Below are 15,758 nucleotides of genomic sequence, written 5' to 3' on the forward strand. Positions count from 1 at the left end.
TCCTGTCCGCTGGTGGGTCAAAGGTCCACCTGGGCAAAGACAGAAGACAGCAGCCAGCAGGGGCCCAAGTTGTGTGTGTGTGTGGTGTGTGTGTGAGTGAGTGTGTGTGGAGGATCCCCCGCAAACCTGCTGTGCCTGGGAAGTGGCCAGATGTGAACTGGCCAGCCAGGACAGAGCCAAGAGTGACTGTTGTGTTCAGGGTTCCCCAGGCGGTGGGCCGCTCGAGCAACCCCAGCAGAGCAGGCTGCGGTAGGGGCTCCCCACTTTCCTTTGGGAGCCAGGCCTCCTAGGATGTACTCTGTCCCCTTGGCTCTCAGACCCAAGTGCATGCCGGCCAGAGGGAGCTGCCTCCCCCAGCTTTTCTCGGGCGCTCTCGGCAGGCACCTCCCAGCTCCCGCGCCTCAGGGTCCCTGCGTGGGAGTGTGGGCTTCCTACCTGCTTGTTTCTGGGAAGACACTAACTTCCATGCCAAGCCTCCCCCGCCCCCATGTGCGTCCATAGGTGTCGCTGCCGTCAGGCCGGGCACAGGTGCGCCCGCGCCTCAGGGGCCACAGTTGCTGTCACAGCCAGGCAGTTCTGGTCTTGTCTGGACTTGGGGTGTGAGTTCTAGCAAGGGGCTTCTCTCAGCCTCCTGCAAGCCTCGCCTTGGTGAGGGGAAGGGGTAGCAACGGGCAGGCAGCTGAGCAGACCCCACCTAGAGCAGCACCCTGTGGGCCACAGCAAGTCCCATGGCCAGACGGGCCACCACAGGACGAAGTGGACGAAGGCTGAGGACAGAGTGGGTAAGTCTCTGGGCCCCCTCATGCAGTTGGGAGTCTGCCCAGACACCCCACTCTGGCACGGCCCCTCACCAGGGTGGCCAGCCTGCATGTGTATATGCACGCCCAGGCTGTTGCTCTGTGGTCCAAGCTGGAAGTGCTGCGCAGAGTTGTTCTGGGGCGAGAAGGCACCTTGGTGGGCATGGGGCTGCCTGGCCGGGCACAATGCCCATTCATCCAGGAAGTCCCTGCTAGCTCGTGGCTCCTGGGGCAGAGGGCTGGGCATGTGCCCTCGGGCACCTGTCCCGCTCAGAGGTGCAGATCAGCATAGTGTTCTGGCCCAAGTTCCATCCAGGAAGGCCAGACACGGACAGGTCACGGCCCGCCAGAGCCGGTCCTCCACCGCAAACGCATGGAGCAGCGTGTACGAAGTGCGGAGGACCAGCTCCGGGGCTGGCAGGCCACAGGGTCGCTGGGAAGGAGGACTCTGACTGTCCCCTGAGGGTGTGTGGAGCATGTCAGGGGTAAAGGGAGCAGGAGGGCAGCCAGACAGGAGGGAGGGCTCCCCTGGGCTGTGGCCTTCCGGGGCAGGGAGTGGGGCTCGCAGCTCCTCCTGCTGGAGACCCAGCGTGGGTCAGGGGTAGATCCCTGTGAGACCCCCCCATCCTGGGCAGAGGGGCTGCCTGCTGCTAAGGAAGGAAAAAGAGGTGAAGCTTGGGCCAGGGTGTCTCCCAATGTGGAGGGATCACCCCAAACTACTGCGTGCCTGCCCCAGAGTTTGTACAACCTGCGAGGTGAGGTGGGGGCGGCACCCTGCCACGGGCTCTAGCTGCCTCCACTCTACTCCGGCCTCAGCTTTCACATCCGAGAGATGGGCTTCCCCACCCACCCAATATGATCGCAGACCCTCTCACATCCAAGCTGCCATGAGGGTGATTGGCTGTGTCCCCAACGGCCACCCCCGTCACTCAGGGAGGACACCCCTGGCCCTAGCCCTTGGCAGCAGGGGCCCTAGCCCTTGGCAGCAGGAGTTCATGCCAGGGGTCAGCCACATGCCTTCATGTGCCCAGCCAGTGGCGCCCCAGCCGAGGGGGCTGCCTCATGTCTCTTCTGTGGAGTCCACTGCATGCCACCCACCACAAGACCTGTCCCAGCTGTCCCGTGAGATGTGTGCCTGCAGCCCAAGCTTTCCTGTGAGAAGGTACTGTGGGCCTGTGGGCCTGTGGGCTGGACAGCCCAGTGAGTTGCAGGCGCCAGCTCCTGGGGCGGGCTTGGAGAGCAGACAGAGGCGGGCTGGTAGCAGCCTAGACGGGCGGTGTTGACCATCCGTGGGGAGCCCTTTGCTCCCACGCCTTTGGGAGAGGGGCACTGCTGTCACGGGCTCTGCCAAGAGCTTGCCAACATTCACGGCACGCTGTCTGTCCTCTGCGTTTCGTTCCAGTCAGGCCCTGGGACTGGCCACGGCAAATGCCCAGCAGTGCCTGCTAGCTGGCCCAGCAATGCCTTGGGCTCTCACTGACTCCACTGCAAAGCAAATAAAACCATCTTGACAACCAATGTGTGTTGCTCTGCACTGCTGGTGGGGTTGGCGGGTTGGCGGGCTGGGTATGGACGCCCCGTGGAAGGGCAAGGAAGGCCACCGCCGCTTCCCCCTGCCCGGCGTCCTGCAGGTGGGAGGTTGGCTGGTGGCACAAGGGGTCACTGCCGTGGAAAGACCTTGCCCACTGGGCCACGGGGGGCATGCAAGGGGCAGGACAGCCCCAGGTCAGGCCGAACTAGGGACTGCTGGACATCACAGGCTGAGGTTGGAATCTGCCGGACATGCTAGGGAAGGGGGCAGCAGGAAGCTGCAGGACTCTGGCCTCAAGGCTGTGAACTTGCCTGGGAGGCAGTGACCTGCTCTATGACCCTGTCGGTGGGGGGGAAGCCGAAGGGGAGACAGAGTCCTCAGCCTGCTGCCCCTCCCAGCCCCGCACTGGCCACCATGTCAGAGGTAGAGGCTAAACTGGACACAGGGGCAGCTCACTCTCACTTGGGCGATCCCTCCCCGACGGGCCACCCTGTGGGAGAACTGGGCGGCAGTGACCACCACCTCGGGCCATGGGCTGGCCCTGTCCCCAGGCGGAAGGACCCATCCCCGGGTGCTGCCCAGAGCCAATATGTCCTGGGAATGTTTGCGTTTGCTCCACTGTAATTGTCCTGAGCTGACAGCCCCGGGGTGGGATCCCCCTGGGGACCACAGCCCCTGGGGTTGCAGCAGGAGTGTCTCAGGATAGGCTCTAGGGGCCATGTGGGCTTCCAGGGACACATGCTGTGCACAGCCCCAGGTCTGCCCAGAGAGGTGAGTGCCCACCGTGCCAGCCCTCACTGCTGGCTGCTGGGGCTCCTCTCCCTGCAGACCCTACTCTGGGACACTGGAGGACAGGACTGGTCACTGTTCCTTCCAGTCAAAGGGAAGCCCAGTGCAAGTCCAGCCTCATGAGCCCAGGGCCTCCAGCCACTGGGGCCACCTCCCCCGACCCCACCAGACGCAGGGGAGCCTGGGACAGAGCAGGAGGCTCCTGGCCCCCAGGTGTCGCTGAGATGCCCCTGGGGCGTGGCTCTGTCACGTTGGCAGCTAGGGCTCCAGTCCCCGGGCACACCTGCACCTGTGTGTAGGGGGAGAAGGGGAACTGAGCTGCCCATCCACGTGTGCCCCGGAAGGAACCAGGCCTGTGGCCACGATCACACCCTCTGTGCTAGGGACCGTGGGGAAACACGCAGATCTGGGCAGCTGAGGACGGTCCCTCCAACACAGCTCCTCCTCTCCTGCACGGGGAGCAACGGGGCTGGGTGCTTGGGGCGTGGCACTTTGGCTGGGAGGGAGCTGGCCAGGGCTGTGCATGGCACCTTGGCTGGCAGGGAGCTGGCCGGGGCTGGCTGGCAGGGAGCTGGCTGGGGCTGTGCGTGGCACTTTAGCTGGCAGGGAGCTGGCCGGGGCTGTGCGTGGCACCTTGGCTGGCAGGGAGCTGGCCGGGGCTGTGCGTGGCACCTTGGCTGGCAGGGAGCTGGCTGGGGCTATGCGTGGCACCTTGGCTGGCAGGGAGCTGGCCGGGGCTGTGCGTGGCACTTTAGCTGGCAGGGAGCTGGCTGGGGCTGTGCATCCCGGGTGCCCCCCACTGCCCGCCCCCGGCTGGTGTTTAGTTTGTGTCAGCACTGGCTTTTACAAGCTGTGTACCTCACTGTGGGCCTGTGCCGGCGACTTCTCCCGCAGTGTTTGCCAGCAGGGGCCTACAGTGGTGCCTTTATTACCCAGCAAACACCTGCCTAACTGGGTGGGGGTGGGGACTGCCCCGCTGCTGTGCCTGGGACTCTAGGGGGCCTGAAGGGTCGGGGTGGGGGAACAGGGCAGGGCAGGGAACTCTCTAGGCCAGCAAGGCTGAAGCCAAGGATTGGGGGCCTTGGCTGGGGGAGGGGCTGCTGACAGCAGGGTGCACAGAGGAGTCATGACTGGCCCTGGCCCCAACAGCCTGTAGGTCATTTCACAAATGGGAAGAGGGAGGCAGAGCTGTCATTCTGCTTGGCAGGGGCCAGGATCCAACCAGGGCAGCAGGGAGGTAGGGGTGAGGGAGCCCCGCCCAGGCAGGGGCCTTGAGCACCGAGCACCCAGACTGAGCTCCCGAGGCTGGGGAGCTGCAGCCCAGGTTGGCAACGAGCTGTGCCCCACTCCCACCTCCATCCTGTGGGGAGCCCCACAAGCCAAGCACCCCGGGCTGCTGCCACTCCTGGTCTCTGCGCTGAGGCAGCCCCGGCCCTGGGCACTGTGCACCTGCCCTGGCTGAGGAAGGAGGACCCCGACCCAGGAGCCCCCTCCCCACTGTGATGTCAGCGTGTGTCTGTCTCCACTCATGGTTGTGGGTGCTTAGTGAAGACCTCAAATGCAGGGTTGCAAGGGCTTGCCAGTCAGAACCTCCTAGCTGGGGGAGGAGCCCTGGGCCAGGAGGCTGGGGAGCTGTGGGGCTTAGACTGGTAGCACCCAGCTCCCCCCACCCTGCCACCTCCACAGTGACTCACCCAGCAGCCCCTGCTGCCAGGGAGGGGCTTGAGCCTGCCTGGAAGATTCAGGGACCGGGTCAGGCTCCCTAGCGGGCAGCACTGCTGGCGCAGGGCATAGGTGCACTGCCACAGTCGGCTGAGAGAGGCGACCTGGTAAGCAGCGGGAGCCCCAGGTCCAGAGCCAGGACGGTGAGTGTGAACACGGGGGCAGGGGCTCCTCCTCCCCACAGCAGGGACCCAGCCCAGCACTCCCTCACGCCTCCTGCAGCCCTGTGTCCGCACTGTGAGACTGAGGCAGAGAGAGGAGGCGATCACCAGGGCTCCCGTGGCAGCTCAGTGCCCAGCCTGGCCCTGAGCCGGAACCCCACGCCTGGCCAGTTCACTACTATGCTGGCCGCTCCCCTTGCCAGGGCTGACAGAGGGCAGCAGGTGCCCCTGGGGCAGCTCCAGGGAGGACAGGGTGGTGGGTGCTCTGGTCCTCCTTGACCCTCCCTGACCCAGGTCCAACTCGGGGAATGTAGGGGAGCTTGGGCCACGGTGCCTCTCCCACGGAGAGACTGCCCAGCCAGGGGGCAAAAGGTAAGGCTCCGGCCCTGCTGGCTGTGAAGTGACCACCGGCTAACTTGAGCCTGTGGCATGAAGTGACGGGTGGTGGCAGAAGGTACCCTCTGGCTAGAAATCCTGGCCCCGGAGCAGGGTGGGTAGGGGAGGACCCCCGCTCAGCAGCGTCCCTTTCCAGGAGCCACAGGGGACGTGCCGGGGCTGTGGTCTCAGCTGGGGCCGTGCTATCTGGTGGCCTTGAACCTTCCATTCTGTTTTGCAATTGGCTCAGAAGGCGGTGTCTCCAGTGCCCTTCTTATCACCGGGAAACTTCTAAGCCAACAATGGCTGATTGTGCCGAGCGCTGGGCGAGGCAGAATTCCTGCCCACCCCCCCAACCTTTCTTCTTTTTTTTTTTGGTAGCTCTCGCACTATAATGGATGTCATTGTGGTTGTTCTGAGCGGGTGACAGTGCAGTCCTGGAGTTCACAGCCAGGGGCAGGGAGAGACGTGCAGGAGGCGGAGGCTTCCCTGGAATCCCTGCGTGTGTGTGTGTGTGTGTGTGTGTGCGCGCGCGCGTGTGTGCGCGCGTGTGTGTGTGTGTGCGTGTGTGTGTGCGCGCGCGTGTGTGTGTGTGTGTGTGTGTGTGTGTAGGGGGTGGCGGCGTACATCTTCCATGCGCCTTGGATCACCTGCAGACACCACTGGGCCGGGAGCTGTTGGAGGCATGGTGGCGCCGACTGGCCCTCACTGAGCCACCAGAAGGGGACTCCCAGTGCCTGGATGAGGTGGCCGGGCTGGGTCCTTGTAATAACCAAAGTGAAATAGCAGCCGGGCCACCTGCTGCTGCTGCTGCTGCTGGAGGGGAGGAGGGGGCTGTGTCCTGGAGTCCAGGGACCCCCTGGCCTTTGCCCTGGCCCACCCTGTCCTGGCCAAGGGCAGCCGGGAGGCCCAGCCTGGTGGGGGAGCCCTCAGTCTAGATGTGGGTGTCAGGGGTGGATTGAAGTTGGTATGCTTGGCTGGCTCACCAGCCTAGGCCCCTTCCGCCCAGGGCACTTCCGCCCAGAGCGCTGGATGCTGGATGCCGCCTGCCGCCTGCCGCCATCCCCAGGCCCCAGGGGACTTCCTGCCTCCCCAGAAAACCCCAGGCAGGATTTCTCAGAACACCCAACAGTTGCTTTGCAGTCAGAGCGGGCTGGGGGGAGGGGGAAGTCAAGTGCATGCTGCGTCCTGTCACTTGCTGAGGCCGGGCAGCTGGCTTGGTGGGGATGCCTGGACACAGAGTGGCCTCCCGGGGGCTGGCCAGGGTTGGCAGCAAGCACACCGACAGAGACGAGCCCTAGCCAGCTCCTGGCTCTGTCCACCAACGATCCCTGGAGGAAGGGACTGCGTGCTGTCTGACTCAGGACCCAGGGGTCGCAGAGCCTGGCCTGAGCTCTGTCATTCCAGCCCCCCACTGTCCCCCTCCCCTGCCATTGGGGCTCCAAGACCCACGGAGGATTTGTGGATGTCTGGGACAGGGGGCAAGACAGCCATGGCCTCACCCAGGGAGGAACGTGGGGAGGGGCACAGCAGGCAGGCAGGGCACGTGGCACCTGCCTGTCCAGGACAGGGCTCCCTGGGGACCAGGGCAGAGACTTCCCAGGGGACTGGGCAGTCCCAGCGCTGGAAGGCCTGGGACTGCTGGGGTCAGTCCAGGGGGGGCACAAGGAGAGGCCCCCGCCAGTTCTGGGAGATCAGCTCAGGCCTCGAGGGTTTGGGGACTCAGGCCAGCAGAGGGTGGGGAAGCACTGAGACCCGGGGAAGTCTGAAGAGTGTGTGTGTGTGCGACTGTATTCATGTGTATCTATATGAATGTACGAGTGTATGCACAGGCGGCGTGTACGTGTGGCTCCCCTCCCGTAGAGGGCTCTGGAGGGCTCCCCTCCTGCACAGGACCCCAGAGGGCTCCCTGCACTCCCTGACAGACTGTCCTGCAGGAAGCTCCTTCCCTAGCAGTTTTAAAAGGCAGTAAAAGGGCTAGGGTTTGGGCCAGTGCTTAAGCTAAACACCTGGTTCAAGGCCCACTTCCCCACTTCTGCCCCAGCGCCCTGCCAGCGTGCTCTGAGAAGCCGGAGATGATGGCTCAAGTGCACTTGGGAGACCTGGAGAGGCCTGTGCTGGGCCCAGTGCAGAGCTAGAGGGATCATGAACACGCAGCACCGAGTGCAGGGTCTGCCCTAGGAGCCGTGGGTGTTGGGTGTCAGGGGCTGGACGGGTAGCCTAGCCGCTGGGCATGGTCCAGGCATGGGGCTTCAGGCAGCTGGCATAGCTGTTCGACACCGGCTCAGTTTCCCTGCCTGTCAACGGAGAGGCAACCCTTGCAGGGCTGAAGGGGCCAAGCCTGACAAGGTGCTGGGCAAGGGGCACCCAGGGAGACATGATGGCCCCCAGCAGGGCTGCGGCAGGGTGACCAGGAAGGGTAGCATCTGGCTGCCACCACCCAAGGCCACGGTGATGGGGGCTGGAGGGACCTCCCCCGTGTCTCTTTGCAACCAGGCTTGGAAACAGGTGGCTGCACGCTTCCTGTCCTGCCTTCTCCTGGCCGGCGATCCGTCAGCTCTGGCGGGGACGGCCCAGAGCCCGGGGTGCCATAAACAGCCCCCGCCACCCCTCCCCCCAGCCGCGCAGGTTCCGTGTTGTAAGAACACGGTGGGACGCCTCAAACACACGGCTAATGACAGGCATCACGAAGCAATAAACGTGCCGGGCGGCGGGGGGTGGGCTGGCGGCGGCGGGGGCGGGGGGGGGGGGGGGGGTGGGCTGGCGGCAGCGGGGCGGCCGGCCTGCTCCCGGGCGGCGGTGGGGAGCGCTCCACAATTGATTAGTCTTGGACGCGCTGACCTTTTTGTTCTTGAAAAATTGCTTTTGAGCAGCTGAGGCAATAAAAGTAAATTGATTCCGAGAGAACGAGGATGAAATTTGCGTTAGGCAGGGAGCAGCGGATAAGCGCCCCCGTGATGTCAGCGCGACCACCCCTACCTCCCTCCCCCAACACACGGGCAGCAGGAAGGTGGCTGGGCAGTGATCTCCAGGAAGGGCCAGGTAGGGAGCAGGAGGCCCCGGGCAGGTGCTGGCACCTGCAGTGGGGGGGGGGGGGGCGCCCTGAGGTCTCCAGACCCATGCAGCTTGGTCAGGGCTGGGCGTGCAGTGTGATGGCCATAGTGGCGCAGGGGGCCAGGTCCTGGGGACCTAGGTGAGCCCAGCAGCGGGTCTGTGAAAGCTGGCCACTGCTGCCGGACCAGGCCCCCTGGCGCTGCCCCTCTGGGTACCTGGGAACACTCCTAGCCTCATCGCTTGCATCCCACATCCGAGTGCAAGTCCTGGCTGCTCTGCTTCCAGTCTGGCTCCCTGCCAACGCACCGAGAAGCGCATGGGCCCCTGACTGCTGGCTTTCCGGTTGGCTCAGTTCTGGCTGTTGCGAACGTCTGGGGAAGAAACCACTGGCTGGAAGATTTCTCTTTCCCTCTCTCCCTCTGCCGCTCTTCCTCTCAAATACATACAGACAGACAGACAAACGCACACTGTTAATAAAAGACGTGGGCTCCTGCAGTTGGTGGGCGTGCAAGCTGCGAGGTGGTGACCCGGTGTCAGGCCCCTGGAAGGTGGCTGAGGTCTCCCCAGAATGTAGGTACAGCAGAGAGAAGTCCCAAGCCCAACGGGAGGCCAGCAGCTCCCAGCCTGATTCGCCAGGAGGGCAGCGCCAAGGCACGGGTCCCTCGTGCTGCCCGCAGCCCCCTAGCCAGGCTCGGTTCCCGCCCCAGAATCCCTGAGACCCGCCCACCCACTGGTCCCGCAGCGCTCCAAGGATGCGCTCTGCTCTCCGGCGGGTGCCCCAGCACCCTGGAGTCGCAGAGTACCGCTTCGCCTTGCCATCAGCACCCCGTGCAAGGGGGAGAGGCTGCGCGGTGCTGCAGGGCGCCCCTGCCCCCCTCAGGGCTCCCAGGGGCACGGCTGTGGGCGGAGGGGGGGCGCTCAGGTTGTCAGGGCGACAGCGCCGTTGCCAGTGGAGACACTCACGCACACGCCCCCCGGGGCGCGAAACCTGGGGCAGCACGCGGGTGGGGGTTGCCGGGAGGTCGCGGGCGCTGTCAGTCTCATTCTGCTGGGCGTAGGGTGGGGTTGGGGGTGGGGGGGCGGGAGAAAGACCACCTGACTCCTGTGACCCCTCCCCAGGCCTACAGATGTGAGAGGGAGAGGGCGGTGGCTGCAGCCCTGCCCATCGGGCCCTTGAACAGGGATGGGGACTGAGACACGGCTCCATGCTAAGGAGGGCTGGCGCTGGGATTTGGGCTGCTGGCCGCCCAGCCAGGGTGGGTCAGGGGCTCCTCACCAGGCAGCAGCTTGCCCTGGGGCCAGCACGGCCCTCTCCCTCCCTGGGTTGTCCCTGCATCTGGGAGCAAGGGCCCACTTTGGGGCGCAGACCATGGCTGGACACCGGCTGGGAAGTCACAGCCCCTGGCCTGGCCCTGTTCCAGGGAAGGTGCTGGCTCTGCAGCCTTGTGGCCTGGCTGCCCAGTTCCTGGCCATTGCCCTGCTCAGAAGAGCAGATTGGGAGGCCCGTGGGGAGTACCTGGATGGTGAGCCCCCCGGACTGGGGCTGTGCAGCAGAGATGGGGGCCTAGCCCCGTGTTTTTGCCGGTGGGGTTTGAACCTCAGGGCTAAGCTCTGGGACCCCACCAGGGTGGCTCTCTGGAAAGCATCAGGAAGAGTGACCCCCCACCCCGCCTGGAGAGATGGCTCTGTTCTAGGGCCTGCCTCTACTCACACCACCCCCGACTTCTGCGCATGGGCAGGATCGCAACTCCGAGTAGGCAGAGCTGAGACCTGGACCAAACTGCGCCACCCCCGGTGCCCAGCCCCCTCAGCTGGTGCTGAGTGAGGGAGGGAGGAGGGTTCTGGTGTCTGGAAGGGGCGAGGGTCTGTGTCACCCATCCGGCCACTTCCAGTCCTGCCTTGGGCTCCTGCTGTATCATCCTGAGCACACAGTCTCCCCTCAGGCGACGGGAGGTCCCCACAGCCCTGGGGCCTGGGAGGCCTGTGCAGGAATCCCTTGGCACGAAGGTGCCCACCAGACAGCCAGACGGATTCTGGTTGGTCCTGGGAGCGGCGAGGAATGTGTTCTGTGGCCAGGTGGCGCTAATGGCTGGGCACCTGGGGAAGCGGACTGGCACTCAGTGCTTTTGTCCTTGCAGGGGGGAATGTGTGACGCATTCCTTGTGTCCGTGAGACGGTTCATGCCCCGAGTCGCCCAGGACAGGCTCCTGACGTCAGTACTGATGTCATCGGGACCAGCCAGACATGCGCAGGTCCTGGCGTGTGCCCCACACGTCAGCCCAGCTTCAACAAAGTCATTTCCGGTTCTGTCTGAGACTGATGCTGGGTTCCTGTCCCAGAGCAGAGCCCTTGACGCGTCCCTCTGTGCCCGAGACAGCCAGGGCTTCCGGCACAGGGATTTGCGGTGGCGACAGTAGGTTCCTCCCCGCATGTGGAATGTGGCAGGGCCAGTGGGGCAGCAGCTGTCCGGCAGGACAAGCCAGGCATTAGGCCCTGCGCCCTGTGGTTCCCCTAGGGGCAACCTGCAAGAGACGGGGCAGGAATCACCTGTCCTCCTTCCCAAGGAGGGTGGTCACCCCTGGTCCCCCCCACCCTGGTGCCAGGTCATGGGTGGTCACCCTGGTACCCCCCGCCCTGGTGCCAGGTCCTGGGTGGTCACCCTGGTCCCCCCGCCCTGGTGCCAGGTCCTGGGTGGTCACCCTGGTACCCCCCGCCCTGGTGCCAGGTCATGGGTGGTCACCCTGGTACCCCCTGCCCTGGTGCCAGGTCATGGGGATCGTGCTGTCCCCATTGCCGCCCCCAGCACAGGCTCCAGAGGGGGCATTGAGGGCAGCTGCTGCGGACCCCTGCCCGACTTCCCCCCGGAAGTCCTGCGCAGTTGTAGCCCATGCTGTCTGACGGCCCCCCGCCCGCCACCAACTATGGCCAGAGCGCTCTGGCCTGCTTCAGACCCCTCGCCTGCCCCGGCCCCACGGGCTCCTGGCCATGCCTCCTGGTCCTGCTCGGCGCCTCTGCTCGCATTCAGTCACCTTCCACCTGCTGCCCTTCCTCTCCCAGGAGGCCCCCATCCTCCCCTCTGCCCCTCCCAGCCCCCTCGGGCTCACTTTCACTGCAGCCTCTGGGACCACCAGCTAAGCAGACGCACACGGAGTCACATGTATGCACGTGTCAGCAAAGGAGCTCGCCCAACAGATGCGTGTGGCTCAGGTGCCTGCAGATGGCAGTGGTCCTGCTTGTCGCCCTGGGGCTGCTGCCTTGTCGGAGACGTGACTGGGGACGCAGGGCAGTGCCACCACCCAAGGCACTTGGTGATTCCCAGCCATGGAGGACACGCCAGGTGGGAACAGGGCTGGGGGGCCCTGGGAGGAACAGGGACCAGGTATATCGCTGTCCAGAGGCCAGCGCCGTGGGGTCCTGGGGACTGCAGGCCAATGAGGTCAGCCTGGCTGCTCCGGACGCCCCCAGCCCCCTGCTTTGGTCCCTAGAGCAGAGACGAGGGCCCTGATGGGGAGGCAGAGCCTGGCAGCTCGTCCTGCTTTGGTGACCAGGGTGCGACCAGGAATCAGAAGCCACAATTAGCTGCACCTCCCTTCCACTCACCACTGGCCAGACTAGGAGGAAAGGCTGTTTGGCAGTCCCTGGAAGCCCAGGAGACCACGGGCACAGCCAGACAGACCGAGGCCGGTGGGAAGCTCCTAGCAGCTGGCTGTGGGTGCCACTGGGAGGTGGGAGGCTGCCCGAACCGGGCACAGGCACAGGAATCCACACCAAGTCCTCACAGTGCCCCTTCAGCTGTGTGACTCAGGCAAGCCGCCTCCCCGCTCCCCTGGGACAAATGGCCTCCCCTGGACAGGTCCCAGCACGGAGACCCGTGGGCAGTGAGGAGCAGCCGCAGGTTGCCTGCAGGGCTGCAGGCCTCGGGAAGAGCTGGGTGGATGACTCCCAGAGCCCAGAGTCCAGGCTCTGGACCTAGACAGTGGGGGCAGGGCATCTGTGTAATCTGAAATGTCCAAGCCGGCTAGTGAGGCCCTGGGCACGGTGCCGCCCTGGACCGGGGTGGACGGGCAGGGGCCGCTGTGGGGGTTGGAGTGCTGGCTCAGGTTCCGGCTGGTTTGCTTTCATGCGGTGTGTCTGCGGAAGGCAGCAGGTACCAGCAGGTGATGCTGGGGTTCCTGTCCCCATGACAAATGACCAGGTGCTCCGGGCTCTGGCTGCATGCGTCCGGGGCGTGACCAGGCGAGGGTGGGGCTCTCTTTGCCTTGGTGGGGGAGCAAGGCCCTAGTGCGGCTGAAACTGGGAACCAAGGAGCAGGGGGGCGGCCAGGCGGGCCAGGCCTCGCGCTGGTACTGAGTGAGGGTCCCCCTGCCATGAAGCCTGCCTGGCCCAGCGGAATCACAGACCCTAATTGCAGCTCCTCTGAAACCCACCAGCGAGGCCATCTGGGAGGTGAGAACCCGAGCTGGGCCCCAGGAGGGAGCTTGAGGGGAAGTGAGGGAATGGGAATGGGGCATAGAATTTAGGGACTGTGAGGAAGCCAACCACCATGGGCACCAGGTGGGAGCAGCAGGGGACGGGTGGGTGCTGGTGCCATGTTCTGCCCCAGGACTCCTCTGCCGTCTCAGACTGCTCCAGCTTTAACAGTTTATTTAGGGGCCAGTACATGGCACAGTGCCTGTGATGCTAGCATCCCATACAAACACTGGTTCAAGACCCGGCTGCCCCACTTCCCATCCAGCCCCTTGGGAAGCAGCAGAGAATGGGCCGAGTGCTTGGGCCTTGCACCTGCGTGGAGACCTGGAAGATGCTCCTGGCGCTTGCAGCCATCTGAGTTCCATCTGAGCAGGTGGAACATCTTCCTTTCTCCTGAGAGATCATGTTGCCTTTCAAATAAATATATCTTCAAAATTTTTTAATTGTTAAAAATAAGCAGCATCCCATGTTTGCACCGCAGGGCCGGCCAGCTCAGCCTGCCAAGACAAAAGCTCCCACCAGGCAGCATTTGAGAAGACCCCCGTCGTAGCAGCAACTAAAGAAAAGTCAAAACAGCCACAGGATCGTCTCACTCTCCCAGTGCCGGCTTGAAGCTCTGGCAGGGCTGGGGTTGGTGGGCACCAGTGAGACTGGGAAGGGCCACAGGGGAGGGGTCGCGGTCAGCTGGGCTGTGGCCACAGTCACTTTTGTCCCCAGCAGGCCAGCAGCTGCCTTTCCCAGGCCTCGGCTCATCCCTGGATGCCAGCTGTGAGAAGGTTAGGGTGGGCAATTGAAGAACCGAGTGCCCGCTGGGCAAGCCTGTGGGTTTACACCCACTTCAGATGGTTTTAAATAGCAGGAAATTCCTTCCCACGGGGGCAGTTCTTCGAGCTGTGTCACTCAGCAGCCCCTGCTGGCTCTCACACCTGGGGAGCGGGTGGCCCCGGGGCAGCTGCCAGTGCAGAGGGCACAGAATGTGGGCTGGCATCAGCTTCAGGTGCCCATGTCCCACACCCATGTGCCTGCACCCGACCCCCGCTTCTTTCTCTTCCCAGCTTCCTGTGGCCGTGCCCTCTGGGGGCAGCAGGACTTGGGAGATGGGACTTCTGCTGCCCCTGCTGCTGCGGAAGGGGACCCAGCGATTCCAGGAACTCCTCCCTTCTGCAGACACATGTGGGGATGGGGGTGCCGGGCAAACAGTGGAGTGGGCTCTGTGCCTGGTGGGCGCTGCTCAGCGGCCATAACCTGCTCAGCCGCAGACAGAGGCCACGAGCCCTGGCTGGGTCTGCATCCTGGCAAGACACTCTCCACGGTCAGCAACCTGACCCAGCTGTGTTTCCAGTGACGCTCAGTGGCAAATGAAGACGCCGTGACACCAGGAGACGCCAGGCAGGGACGAGAGAAGACACTTCTAGATGAGCGTCCCCCATGGCGTCCCTTCTCCTGTGTGCTGGGAGTGTCACGGTGAGCAGGACGGGACTGGCCCCGCAGACAGCGCAGGGAGACACCACTGCACGCAGGGGCCCCGGAGGGTTCACCCCATGGCCCGAGCCAGGAGGGAGCCTTGAAGGACTGACCCCATGCCCAGGGAACTCACAGAAGCCCTTGGGCTGCCCTGGTTCTGGTGGCAGGAGTGGGGGCATGGGCACGCTCTCACTGTGAGCAGGGCTTTAGCCACATGGCAGGGACACCCCCAGAGAGGAGGGGAGTGGGCTTCCCCAGAGAGGAGGGGAGTGGGCTTCCCCAGAGAGGAGGGGAGTGGGCTTCCTGGCTTCAGCATCCTTGTAGCACAGAGCCGGGGCGGTGGGGATAAGGCACGGCTGAGGACTGGGGTTCCTGCCGCCTCATGGGAGCCCTGGACCCCAGGGTTGGCCTGGCTCAGCCCCAGGCATTGCTTCCCCTCCCCCCTTCTTCAATGCCCCCTCAAAATAAGCGAATGAGCAGCCAGGGCAGGCTGGCCCAGCTGGGGCAGCCGAGCACGCTGGCCGGGGGCAGTGCTGGCAGCTGGGGGCGTCAGCACAGCCCCCAGGGCAGCTCTGCTGGCCTGGAGCTGTCTCTGTCCTCTCTGTACCCCTCCTTTGCCCATCTCTCTGCCTTCCAGATAAACAAAAATCAACAACAGTGTAACTGATGGGGACAGCCAGGTGGCCCTGCAGCGTGACCAGCAGCCCCCGGGCAGGGTATGTGGCCATGATCCCCACGGCCGCTTACACCACAGAGAAAGGTCTGAGGTGGCCCAGGTGGTGTCGTGGTCTCCCCACTGCAGCAGGCTGTGCGTGACAGCCGTAAGCACCCACCCCACCCTGGCGGCAGGTCCACAGCCCCACGCCGCCTGCAGCGGCTGCTTCCTGTCCCTGAAGAGGAAACTGGCCCGGACGGGACCTTGCAGCTGTTCGCACTGCTGGCCTCAGGCCCTGCTGGCCGAGGCCACTGCAGGCGTGTGGGCAATGACCCTGAGGTGTGAGTGTGCATTCCCCCCCCCACCGAGTGGATGGTAATTGTCAGCACGCCCCTAAAGGCTCAGGTGCCATCCAGGTGGCCTTGGAAGACGCAGTAGATGACTGGACACAGTAGCTGGGAGGAAAGGTCCCAGTTGCCATCACTCAAGGAACCCACGTGGCTGTGCCACCACCCCAGGAAGCTGGATGGAAGACGCAGCAGGCAGGACTCGAACCAGTGCTCACATGGAATGCTGCTGCTGCAGATGGAGGCTCGACTTGCTGTGCTGCAGCCTCTGCTCCAACCCCGTTTTTATACCAAGTCTAACAGTCACAGCTTGCAACCTGGCCCAGGAGGGTTCCCCCACCAGGGCAGCTCCCTCAGCCGAAGGTGGGCAGGGAGGAGGACTGTGTTGTCCCA

The sequence above is a fragment of the Ochotona princeps genome, chromosome 17 (assembly GCF_030435755.1).
Source record: "Ochotona princeps isolate mOchPri1 chromosome 17, mOchPri1.hap1, whole genome shotgun sequence".
Lineage (NCBI taxonomy): Eukaryota > Metazoa > Chordata > Mammalia > Lagomorpha > Ochotonidae > Ochotona > Ochotona princeps.